Below are 11436 nucleotides of genomic sequence, written 5' to 3'. Positions count from 1 at the left end.
CAGAGGTGAGAGGAGTGGCGGAGCCGGTGGTGCTGGACTGAGGAGAAGGACCCGATCAACGGTGCTTTGGTGGAGGCGCAGGCCGCAGACCTCGGCAAGGCCGAGCTGCTCTCCAAGGCCAACGACTCCATCAATGACCTGAAGCTGAAGCTGGAGAGCCTTGAGAGGACACTTTCGGAGGTCAGGGCCCGGGAAGAGACCCTGACCAAGGACCTGGAGGAGGAGAGGCAGCTGCGGAGGAATGACGCCATCGAACACAAGGAGTACGCGAGGGCATAAACCGTTGGGTCAGCCGCCTCGCCGACATCGCCGGCAGGACCACTACGGAGCTGGCTGCCATCGGGATGTTGGGGAACGTAGTAATTTCAAAAATTTCCTACGCACACGCAAGATCATGGTGATGCATAGCAACGAGAGGGGAGAGTGTTGTCCACGTACCCTCGTAGACCGAAAGCGGAAGCGTTAACACAACGCGGTTGATGTAGTCGTACGTCTTCACGATTCGACCGATCAAGTACCGAACGCACGGCACCTCCGAGTTCAGCACATGTTCAGCTTGATGACGTCCCTCGAACTCCGATCCAGCCGAGTGTTGAGGGAGAGTTTCGTCAGCACGACGGCGTGGTGACGATGATGATGTTCTACCGACGCAGGGCTTCGCCTAAGCACCGCTACGATATTATCGAGGTGTAATATGGTGGAGGGGGGCACCGCACACGGCTAAGAGATCAATAGATCAATTGTTGTGTCTATGGGGTGCCCCCTGCCCCCGTATATAGAGGAGCAAGGGAGGAGGCGGCCGGCCTAGGAGGAGGGCGTGCCAAGGGGGGAGTCCTACTCCCACCGGGAGTAGGACTCCTCCTTTCCTTGTTGGAGTAGGAGAAGGGAAGGGAGAAGGAGAAGGAAGGAAGGGGGCGCCCCCCTCCCTAGTCAAATTCGGACTAGTCCATGGGGAGGGGTGCGGCCACCCTTTGGGGCCTTTCTCTCCTTTCCCGTATGGCCCATTAAGGCCCAATACGAATTCCCGTAACTCTCCGGTACTCCGAAAAATACCCGAATCATTCGGAACCTTTTCGATGTACGAATATAGTCGTCCAATATATCGATCTTTACATCTCGACCATTTCGAGACTCCTCGTCATGTCCCCGATCTCATCCGGGACTCCGAACTCCTTCGGTACATCAAAACTCATAATGAAACTGTCATCGCAACGTTAAGCGTGCGGACCCTACGGGTTCGAGAACGATGTAGACATGACCGAGACACGTCTCCGGTCAATAACCAATAGCGGGACCTGGATGCCCATATTGGCTCCCACATATTCTACGAAGATCTTTATCGGTCAAACCGCATAACAACATACGTTGTTCCCTTTGTCATCGGTATGTTACTTGCCCGAGATTCGATCGTCGGTATCTTAATACCTAGTTCAATCTCGTTACCGGCAAGTCTCTTTACTCGTTCCGTAATACATCATCTCGCAACAAACTCATTAGTTGCAATGCTTGCAAGGCTTAAGTGATGTGCATTACCGAGAGGGCCCAGAGATACCTCTCCGACAATCGGAGTGACAAATCCTAATCTCGAAATACGCCAACCCAACAAGTACCTTCGGAGACACCTGTAGAGCACCTTTATAATCACCCAGTTACGTTGTGACGTTTGGTAGCACACAAAGTGTTCCTCCGGTAAACGGGAGTTGCATAATCTCATAGTCATAGGAACATGTATAAGTCATGAAGAAAGCAATAGCAACATACTAAACGATCGAGTGCTAAGCTAACGGAATGGGTCAAGTCAATCACATCATTCTCCTAATGATGTGATCCCGTTAATCAAATGACAACTCATGTCTATGGCTAGGAAACATAACCATCTTTGATCAACGAGCTAGTCAAGTAGAGGCATACTAGTGACACTCTGTTTGTCTATGTATTCACACATGTATCATGTTTCCGGTTAATACAATTCTAGCATGAATAATAAACATTTATCATGATATAAGGAAATAAATAATAACTTTATTATTTCCTCTAGGGCATATTTCCTTCAGTCTCCCACTTGCACTAGTCAATAATCTAGATTACACAGTAATGATTCTTACACCCATGGAGCCTTGGTGCTGATCATGTTTTGCTCGTGGAAGAGGCTTAGTCAACGGGTCCGCAACATTCAGATCCGTATGTATCTTGCAAATTTCTATGTCTCCCACCTGGACTAAATCCCGGATGGAATTGAAGCGTCTTTTGAGTGCTTGCTTCTCTTGTGATATCTGGATTCCTTTGCTAATGCAATTGCACCAGTATTGTCACAAAAGATTTTCATTGGACCCGATGCACTAGGTATGACACCTAGATCGGATATGAACTCCTTCATCCAGACTCCTTCATTTGCTTCTTCCGAAGCAGCTATGTACTCCGCTTCACATGTAGATCCCGCCACGACGCTTTGTTTAGAACTGCACCAACTGACAGCTCCACCGTTCAATGTAAACACGTATCCGGTTTGCGATTTAGAATCGTCCGGATCAGTGTCAAAGCTTGCATCGATGTAACCATTTACGATGAGCTCTTTGTCACCTCCATAAACGAGAAACATATCCTTAGTCCTTTTCAGGTATTTCAGGATGTTCTTGACCGCTGTCCAGTGATCCACTCCTGGATTACTTTGGTACCTTTCTTGCTAGACTTATAGCAAGGCATACATCAGGTCTGGTACACAGCATTGCATACATGATAGAGCCTATGGCTGAAGCATAGGGGACATCTTTCATCTTCTCTCTATCTTCTGTAGTGGTCGGGCATTGAGTCTTACTCAACTTGACACCTTGTAACACAGGCAAGAACCCTTTCTTTGCTTGATCCATTTTGAACTTCTTCAAAACTTTGTCAAGGTATGTGCTTTGTGAAAGTCCAATTAAGCGTCTTGATCTATCTCTATAGATCTTGATGCCCAATATATACGCAGCTTCACCGAGGTCTTTCATTGAAAAACTCTTATTCAAGTATCCCTTTATGCTATCCAGAAATTCTATATCATTTCCAATCAGCAATATGTCATCCACATATAATATCAGAAATGCTACAGAGCTCCCACTCACTTTCTTGTAAATACAGGCTTCTCCAAAAGTCTGTACAAAACCAAATGCTTTGATCACACTATCAAAGTGTTTATTCCAACTCCGAGAGGCTTGCACCAGTCCATAAATGGATCGCTGGAGCTTGCACACTTTGTTAGCTCCCTTTGGATCAACAAAACCTTCCGGTTGCATCATATAAAATTCTTCTTCCAGAAATCCATTCAGGAATGCAGTTTTGACATCCATTTGCCAAATTTCATAATCATAAAATGCGGCAATTCCTAACATGATTCGGACAGACTTAAGCATCGCTACGGGTGAGAAGGTCTCATCGTAGTCAATCCCTTGAACTTGTCGAAAACCTTTCGCAACAAGTCGAGCTTTATAGACAGTAACATTACCGTCAACGTCAGTCTTCTTCTTGAAGATCCATTTATTTTCAATGGCTTGCCGATCATCGGTCAAGTCAACCAAAGTCCATACTTTGTTCTCATACATGGATCCCATCTCGGATTTCATGGCCTCAAGCCATTTTGCGAAATCTGGGCTCACCATCGCTTCTTCATAGTTTGTAGGTTCGTCATGGTCTAGTAACATAACCTCCAGAACAGGATTACCGTACCACTCTGGTGCGGATCTTACTCTGGTTGACCTACGAGGTTCAGTATAACTTGATCTAAAGTTTCATGATCATCATCATTAACTTCCTCACTAATTGGTGCAGGCGTCGCAGAAACCGGTTTCTGTGATGAACTACTTTCCAATAAGGGAGCAGGTACAGTTACCTCATCAAGTTCTACTTTCCTCCCACTCACTTCTTTCGAGAGGAACTCCTTCTCCAGAAAAATTCCGAATTTAGCAACATAAGTTTTTCCTTCGGATCTGTGATAGAAGGTGTACCCAACAGTTTCCTTTGGGTATCCTATGAAGACACATTTCTCCGATTTGGGTTCGAGCTTATCAGGTTGAAGTTTTTTCACATAAGCATCGCAGCCCCAAACTTTAAGAAACGACAACTTTGGTTTCTTGCCAAACCACAGTTCATAAGGCGTCGTCTCAACGGATTTTGATGGTGCCCTATTTAACGTGAATGCAGCCGTCTCCAAAGCATAACCCCAAAACGATAGCGGTAAATCAGTAAGAGACATCATAGATCGCACCATATCTAGTAAAGTACGATTATGACGTTCGGACACACCATTACGCTGTGGTGTTCCGGGTGGCGTGAGTTGCGAAACTATTCCGCATTGTTTAAAATGAAGACCAAACTCATAACTCAAATATTCTCCTCCACGATCAGATCGTAGAAATTTTATTTTCTTGTTATGATGATTTTCAACTTCACTCTGAAATTCTTTGAACTTTTCAAATGTTTCAGACTTATGTTTCATTAAGTAGATATACCCATATCTTCTCAAATCATCTGTGAAGGTGAGAAAATAACGATATCCGCCACGAGCCTCAATATTCATCGGACCACATACATCTGTATGTATGATTTCCAACAAATCTGTTGCTCTCTCCATAGTTCCGGAGAACGGTGTTTTAGTCATCTTGCCCATGAGGCGCGGTTCGCAAGTACCAAGTGATTCATAATCAAGTGGTTCCAAAAGTCCATCAGTATGGAGTTTCTTCATGCGCTTTACACCGATATGACCTAAACGGCAGTGCCACAAATAAGTTGCACTATCATTATCAACTCTGCATCTTTTGGCTTCAATATTATGAATATGTGTATCACTACTATCGAGATTCAACAAAAATAGACCACTCTTCAAGGGTGCATGACCATAAAAGATATTACTCATATAAATAGAACAACCATTATTCTCCGATTTAAATGAATAACCGTCTCGCATCAAACAAGATCCAGATATAATGTTCATGCTTAACGCTGGCACCAAATAACAATTATTTAGGTCTAAAACTAATCCCGCAGGTAGATGTAGAGGTAGCGTGCCGACCGCGATCACATCGACTTTGGAACCATTTCCCACGCGCATCGTCACCTCGTCCTTAGCCAATCTTCGCTTAATCCGTAGCCCCTGTTTCGAGTTGCAAATATTAGCAACAGAACCAGTATCAAATACCCAGGTGCTACTGCGAGCATTAGTAAGGTACACATCAATAACATGTATATCACATATACCTTTGTTCACCTTGCCATTCTTCTTATCCGCCAAATACTTGGGGCAGTTCCGCTTCCAGTGACCAGTCTGCTTGCAGTAGAAGCACTCAGTCTCAGGCTTAGGTCCAGACTTGGGTTTCTTCTCCTAAACAACAACTTGCTTGCTGTTTTTCTTGAAGTTCCCCTTCTTCTTCCCTTTGCCCCTTTTCTTCAAACTAGTGGTCTTATTGACCATCAACACATGATGCTCCTTTTTGATTTCTACCTCTGCAGCCTTTAGCATTGCGAAGAGCTCGGGAATCGTCTTATCCATCCCTTGCATGTTATAGTTCATCAAGGAAGCTCTTGTAGCTTGGTGGCAGTGATTGAAGAATTCTGTCAATGACGCTATCATCCGGAAGATTAACTCCCAGTTCAATCAAGTGATTATTATACCCAGACATTTTGACTATATGCTCACTGACAAAACTATTCTCTTCCATCTTGCAGCTATAGAACTTATTGGAGACTTCATATCTCTCAATCCGGGCATTTGCTTGAAATATTAACTTCAACTCCTGGAACATCTCATATGCTCCATGACGTTCAAAACGTCGTTGAAGACCCGGTTCTAAGCCGTAAAGCATGGCACATTGAACTATCGAGTAGTCATCAGCTTTGCTCTGCCAGACGTTCATAACATCTGGTGTTGCTCCTGCAGCACGCCTGGCACCCAGCGGTGCTTCCAGGACGTAATTCTTCTGTGCAGCAATGAGGATAATCCTCAAGTTACGGACCCAGTCCGTGTAATTGCTACCATCATCTTTCAACTTTGCTTTATCAAGGAACGCATTAAAATTCAACGGAACAACAACACGGGCCATCTATCTACAATTAACATAGACAAGCAAGATACTATCAGGTACTAAGTTCATGATAAATTCAAGTTCAATTAATCATATTACTTAAGAACTCCCACTTAGATAGACTTCCCTCTAATCCTCTAAGTGATCACATGATCCATATCAACTAAACCATGTCCGATCATCACGTGAGATGGAGTAGTTTCAACGGTGAACATCACTATGTGGATCATATCTACTATATGATTCACGCTCGACCTTTCGGTCTCCGTGTTCCGAGGCCATATCTGTTATATGCTAGGCTCGTCAAGTTTAACCTGAGTATTCCGCGTGTGCAACTGTTTTGCACCCGTTGTATTTGAACGTAGAGCCTATCACACCCGATCATCACGTGGTGTCTCAGCACGAAGAACTTTTGCAACGGTGCATACTCAGGGAGAACACTTATACTTTGATAATTTAGTGAGGGATCATCTTATAATGCTACCGTCAATCAAAGCAAGATAAGATGCATAAAAGATAAACATCACATGCAATCAATATAAGTGATATGATATGGCCATCATCATCTTGTGCTTTTGATCTCCATCTCCGAAGCACCGTCATGATCACCATCGTCACCGGCGCGACACCTTGATCTCCATCGTAGCATCATTGTCGTCTCGCCAATCTTATGCTTCTACGACTATCGCTACCGCTTAGTGATAAAGTAAAGCATTACAGGGCGATTGCATTGCATACAATAAAGCGACAACCATATGGCTCCTGCCAGTTGCTGATAACTCTGTTACAAAACATGATCATCTCATACAATAAATTTAGCATCATGCTTTGACCATATCACATCACAACATGCCCTGCAAAAACAAGTTAGACGCCTCTACTTTGTTGTTGCAAGTTTTACGTGGCTGCTACGGGCTTAGCAAGAACCGTTCTTACCTACGCATCAAAACCACAATGGTAGTTTGTCAAGTTGGTGCTGTTTTAACCTTCGCAAGGACCGGGCGTAGCCACACTCGGTTCAACTAAAGTTGGAGAAACTGACACCCGCCAGCCACCTCTGTGCAAAGCACGTCGGAAGAACCAGTCTTGCGTAAGCGTACGCCTAATGTCGGTCCGGGCTGCTTCATCCAACAATACCGCCGAACCAAAGTATGACATGCTGGTAAGCAGTATGACTTATATCGCCCACAACTCACTTGTGTTCTACTCGTGCATATGACATCTACGCATAAAACCAGGCTCGGATGCCATTGTTGGGGAACGTAGTAATTTCAAAAATTTCCTATGCACACGCAAGATCATGGTGATGCATAGCAACGAGAGGGGAGAGTGCTGTCCACGTACCCTCGTAGACCGAAAGCGGAAGCTTTAACACAACGCGGTTGATGTAGTCGTACGTCTTGACGATTCGACCGATCAAGTACCGAACGCACAGCACCTCCGAGTTCAGCACACGTTCAGCTTGATGACGTCCCTCGAACTCCGATCCAGCTGAGTGTTGAGGGAGTGTTTTGTCAGCACGACGGCGTGGTTACGATGATGATGTTCTACCGACGCAGGGCTTCGCCTAAGCACCGCTACGATATTATCGAGGTGTAATATGGTGGAGGGGGGCACCGCACATGGCTAAGAGATCAATAGATCAATTGTTGTGTCTATGGGGTGCCCCCTTGCCCCCGTATATAAAGGAGCAAGGGAGGAGGTGGCCGGCCTAGGAGGCGGGCGCGCCAACCCAACAAGTACCTTCGGAGACACCTGTAGAGCACCTTTATAATCACCCATTTACGTTGTGATGTTTGGTAGCACACAAAGTGTTCCTCTGGTAAACGGGAGTTGCATAATCTCATAATCATAGGAACATGTATAAGTCATGAAGAAAGCAATAGCAACATACTAAACGATCGAGTGCTAAGCTAACGGAATGGGTCAAGTCAATCACATCATTCTCCTAATGATGTGATCCCGTTAATCAAATGACAACTCATGTCTATGGCTAGGAAACATAACCATCTTTGATCAACGTGCTAGTCAAGTAGAGGCATACTAGTGACACTCTGTTTGTCTATGTATTCACACATGTATCATGTTTCCGGTTAATACAATTCTAGCATGAATAATAAACATTTATCATGATATAAGGAAGGAAATAATAACTTTATTATTGCCTCTAGGGCATATTTCCTTCAGGGGATGCCAAATGTGAGGTACTCCCCGGAGCCGAACGTGAGTCCCAACGCCAAACTGACCATATTCTTCGAGGGTGTTCTTGGAGCCCTGGAGCAGCTCCGCTCCAACCGGGCAACTTACCTGGCCAACGAGTCCCGGAGTCTCTGCCGGGGCGCCCTGACCAAGGTGCTCACCAAGGTGGCATTCTGGAACTCCACCATCAACTTTGCCAACGCGTTGGAGAGCTTGCTGGAGGAGGCGGACCTCGCGGTGCTCAAGGAGCGTATCAAGCCCATCATTGACTGCGTTGACGGAGTTGAGAGGGTGGAGGGCCAGCGCTGGGACTAGGCACCCCGTTTCTCGTCGCCGCTGCGAGTTCAAGACCAAGGCAATTTTATCTTAAGTTAGAACCACAACGATTATTTGATGTAATATAACTCTGTAGTACTTGAATATCACGCATGCTATCTTCCTGTTAGATCTTTCTTTGTATGTTTGCACCCTACGCTTGGTGAGATAAGGCTGCCGATGCGTAAACCCATGCCGTGGTGCTTTGAGGACGGATCCTTAGCACCCTAACGGGAGGGCGCTTGCTGCCGGGAAAACCACCTTGCCGTTCTCGACGGGGCCGCCTGAACTATCGAGCGGACTCGAGACAGAGACAAGGGCGTTGCTAATAGCGATTAGGCCACCTTGCCGTTCTCAGCGCGGCCGCATGAACTGTCGAGCGTACTCGAGACAGAGACAAGTGTGTTTCCAATAGCGGAAGGGTCCCATTGCGTGCAGGTTTCCCATACAAGGAACGAGATCTTTCAAGGAACACAGACTTATATAAATGAAATTAGCCAAAATTTTGCATGACTTAGCTTCTCGGGGCCACGCGGATGGCTGTCGAAGCTGCGGACGGCACCAGAGGGCGGCTGATCGACGTCGCCCTCTCCCTTCGCGCCATCCTCATGAAAGAGTCGCTGCGTCGGCTCCAAAACCAGATTTCCATGGCTTGTGCCCCCTACCTGGCGCCCCAAAGATGTCGGGGGAAACAACACCTGCGGGATCACGTAGAATCCCTTTTTCTACGGTTGGCAGGCGTGGGGCTGTGGAAAGAGCGGGATTAGAAGATCAACGCAGGGGATTATCCAGGTTCGGGCCGCAAGTGATGCATAATACCCTACTCCTGCTGGTCTATGTTTATCTGGTGTTCTTGGACTAGCTACAAAGCATGCAGGGTCCAAAAAATCCGAATCCTCTCTCAGTACACCGCGGGCCTCCTTTTATAGTCAAAGGGGCTGCCACAATGGCACACAGGAGGTGGAAAGTTGTACAGTAGTTGAGTCTATCTCCTAGCACCGTAAGACAAACACATTTAATGCAGTGCCGATGTGCCCTTCTTGCTTTATCGGGGACGGCGAGGAAGCTCGTCCCAGCTGTCGCCGCCTCACCTAGCCTCGACGCGCGTCCGAGCCGACGAGGCATGTAGTGCCACGCTGGCTGGCTGCTGAGTTGGGGCGGTGGCAGAGTCTTCATGAAGATCTGCATGCCACCACGCAGGTGCTTGCTGAGTTGGCCTAGAGGCCGCACGTCGCCACGTAGGTGCTCGCCTAGTTGGTGGGCTGGCAGCTGTGTGGGAACGGCGGTGGAGTCTTGGCTGGTGGGGGCCTGGCTGTGGCCCCGCGGATGTCTTTGGCAAGAGTCTTGCCGGCGCCCCGGTAAGGGTCTTGCCACGGTGTCGTAGGCGTCCCCGACAAGGATCTTGCTGAGGGGTCTCACGGGTATCCTCGGCAAGGATCTTGCCGAGGATCTTCGTCTTCTGATTCTCATCTAGTCTTGTATGTTCTTGGTCTTCACAAACATCTGCATGCCACCATGGAGGCGCCTCAAGAGCTTTGGTTCTAATGTGGTTGAGGGCGTCGGAACTCTTAGGCTCAAGGGTGGCAGCCCTGTTGGCATTGGGCAAGTTGCCCCGGCAAGGTTCTTGCCGGGGCTGCGAAGGCCGCCCCGGCAAGGACCTTGCCGGGGGAGTTTCACCTCGCCCCTCAGCTCCTCATGCTTCTGGTCTTGAGCACGACTCTGGTATTCCTCGTGTCTTTTCTTCCTCTGCCCCGCCAAGCGTGGCTACGGGCGTGGGGCTGCGACTGCCCGCGCACAAGTAAAGGGGTACAAAAAGGGACCCCTACTTTTGTACACCGAAAATATACAATGGGGACAAATAAACCAATATACAATGAGTAGTAGTAGTAAGCAAGCTTCACCTCATCCTGCGAGACACCGCGCCCGTGGGCGGGGGAGACGGCATAGTAAGCAAGCTTCTCCTCGTTTTGCGAGTTGACGGGACACATCAAAAGTAATACGTACAGAGCATCTCGAGTGTATAGAACCTTGCCTCTAAGGTAGGCCCCACATGGTTTGCCTCTTTTTTAACATAACGCGTCAAGTCGCAATTTGTTTGTTCACCTGTGGTAGACGATCCTCCATCAAGTGGACAACCAGTACACGTGTCAAATTACCACGTGGGCTGCCTTTTCGTACAGAAATGAGCTCCACCGTGTACCCGCGCGGGTGTGGTTGGGAAAGAGACAGGAGTACGTGCACCGTGCATGCACCTCTTCTCTTCGTGCACGTCCACCACCTACGTGGGTGTGTGTGAGAGAGATACAAACTAGACATAATGCGTCGTCCATCCCCATGCCTCCGCCTAGTGCGACCACCAGTCACCACCATGCCCCACTCCTCCTCACCTTATCTCTCATCTTTCTCGAGACTAGCAATGTGCCCATGCGTTGCAATGGATCCAAAGTAGAATAGTACTTGTTCACAAACTTGAAAGAAAACACTCTTGTTTTGATATACATATATACCACTAAAAATATATTACGTTTCACTCAAAATATATTTCTCAGGTTGTTTTGATGAGGCGAGGGAGGGATGTGGTTGCTTTCAAGATAATAAGGGGTCTTCTTCAAATTGGAGCGGAAAAGTGGGCTATTGTTGCAAAAATGCCACAACTTACCTCGCAGCCATTAGATGTAGATCTAATGGTCAGAAATGATGGATGGCAGACACACCATCATCACCAACTGAGTCTTCTATAGGAGTAGAGATATCATTTTTTCGATGAAATTCTCGAGATACCATTTTTCCGATACAATTCTCGAGATATCATTAGTTTTTACACACGGGATTACTCCTGCATGGGTCAATCACAACAGCTGTTTTGTAA

This window comes from Triticum aestivum, chromosome 4D, assembly GCF_018294505.1.
Source record: "Triticum aestivum cultivar Chinese Spring chromosome 4D, IWGSC CS RefSeq v2.1, whole genome shotgun sequence".
NCBI classification, from domain to species: Eukaryota; Viridiplantae; Streptophyta; class Magnoliopsida; order Poales; family Poaceae; genus Triticum; species Triticum aestivum.
The sequence above is the reverse complement of the archived record's forward strand: the minus strand, read 5'-3'. Positions refer to the sequence as shown.